Source organism: Cucurbita pepo, chromosome 20, assembly GCF_057944985.1.
Source record: "Cucurbita pepo subsp. pepo isolate OVF chromosome 20, ASM5794498v1, whole genome shotgun sequence".
Taxonomy (NCBI): Eukaryota; Viridiplantae; Streptophyta; class Magnoliopsida; order Cucurbitales; family Cucurbitaceae; genus Cucurbita; species Cucurbita pepo.
The window spans coordinates 2057233-2059306 of NC_141817.1; the positions used below are offsets into that span (position 1 = coordinate 2057233).

The window sequence follows — 2074 nt, forward strand, 5'->3', positions numbered from 1 at the left end:
TTAATAACAAAATCATTTATCATGACGTGGCCTTGAGTTGAAGTTTAGAACATATTCAAGCAGGTAATTGGGCCGGCCCACTAATGACCCAAAACAACGCATACGATCTTTACCGAATTAGGTCAACACAGAAACCTAATCGGGGGCGATTCTGCCGCCTCGCTATCTGTATAAAAGCCGATGGCCACTTTGCTAATTTCATTATCCATCTTCTTCCGTCTCGGTTAGGGTTTCCTCGCTTCCTCGGAAACGAAGGTTCAGTTGGATTTGGCGTCAATTATTTTTTAATTGATAAGTTCTTTAGGTGAATTAGCTGCTTCTTCTTCATTGTTTATAATCTTTAGCGTTCGATGCTTCATCATCTGGCGAATGTGGATTCAATCTGTTCCCATTTGACTCGTTCCCTTGAAGCAAGATTGAGTGTGTTACATCCTGGTTTCTTAAATTCTCTTGCGGTGTTTACCATTACTACATGAGAACGCGGGAGTAACTATATTTTTTTATTATTATTCTCTTGTTCATGAGTTTATTATAGTTTTTTTTCTCTTGATCCTTGTTGGAACTTATTTTGTCTCGATAAATGATGATTCGGAGTGCTGTTTTAACGGTGATGAGTCTATCAGACCTGTTATGATTTGCGAATATGATCGCAATCCATAATGAACATCTAAGGGACTGAGTTACTTCGTTGTTCTCCGATTTGTTTTTTATAATGCCACGGAAATTACCACTAGTCTCTACTTTTCTATCACCATAGTTTCTTTCTAGATTAACGTAGTACGTACGTCATGAAATATCTTTGGCCTCACCTTTTTAAAACTGGAAATCTATCTAGCTTTCAATTCGATGAAGCAGGATCCATTTGTGAGGCCTAAAGCTATGTTCTCCTCGCTATCCAGAGTTTCACTTTACATGATTCATTTGGACGTCGGAGAACTACATTTATTTTCTCGTTTCAATATTTTTTATATGTTCCCATTAATTTAATCTTGTTACATTAACCTTTGAAATTCTCAGCTGTCAGTTCCTTAAGGTACTACGAGGCTCTGAGCTCTTCTCCCCTCACAGACGAAGTTGGCCATTTGTATAACTGGTTGCTTGGATTTCATTCACAGGATGGTAATTTGAGATCGTGTAATATTTTCTACTGCAGATTATTTAGGTTTCAACAACTTGTCAACGCGGACATCGTTTCTCAGCAAGGCCAATACCGTTTTTCTTCGAATGTTGTAATTTGTTTCTGTAAATATTTGATCCATTTAATGACAACATTCTCGGTGTTGTGCAACATTATTGATTTTTTTCTTTTCTCTTGTTTTTCTTCTAGTTCAGACCAACAAAGCATCTATATCGATACCGTTTATTCAAACGAAATAGACTTCTGTTTTTACGTGATAAATCTACCCTTCTTTTTCTGTATCATAGGCTTTCGAAACTTTCGTACAGTTGATATGATTCTACAGTCAGATTTTGGAGGTGTCGTGAAGTTCTAAGTTTCTTTTTGAAGATGTTATCTTGAATTCATCCTTAGATGTAAACTTAGAAACACGATTTGAACTCGCTAAGAACATTGACTCGGTTTATACTATCCTTATACATTATCGAGATTAACAGAACTCGGTTTCGGTGGTACTCTATCGACACCGTCCTCAGAATCTTTCTCCGATCGGGCACGTTCGTTCACATTGAATATTTCTCGGCGACAATTCTCCCCTGTCGTCCTTCCAGTATCTTGTAAATCAATCGCCACTTCACCGACGTCGTTCATCACGCGACGTCGATCTCCGTCATGACTGCATTGTTCCCGTAAATTTCATTGTCGCCATTGGCTGAGTTGTCAAAAATCGATCACACATCTTCGCGAACTCTGATGAGTCGCATTATATGTGCCTTGAGAGTGTCTATCGCTATGGCTCCCGAGGAACCGTTCTTTCCTCTTTATACCCAATTTCGTCCTTTCGTTATCCGCCGGCCAAATTTCCGAATATCTCATCAACAAAACTTCAATAATTAATTTCGGGTCTAAACCCGTTAAACTATACTTCGGGTCGAATTTTAATGTTTATAATTAGAA

At 38.2% G+C, this 2074-nt stretch overlaps 2 non-coding genes across 2 annotated transcripts; both read left to right on the plus strand.

Moving 5' to 3' along the window:
• The first annotated feature begins 600 nt into the window (after positions 1-600).
• On the plus strand, positions 601-685 carry LOC111783730 (small nucleolar RNA SNORD25). The gene has a single exon (XR_002813413.2). It is a non-coding gene; the product is annotated as a small nucleolar RNA SNORD25 (small nucleolar RNA).
• Positions 686-799: 114 nt separating this feature from the next.
• LOC111783753 (small nucleolar RNA snoR136) lies at positions 800-944 on the plus strand. Its single transcript, XR_002813434.2, has one exon. It is a non-coding gene; the product is annotated as a small nucleolar RNA snoR136 (small nucleolar RNA).
• The last annotated feature ends 1130 nt before the right edge of the window (positions 945-2074 follow it).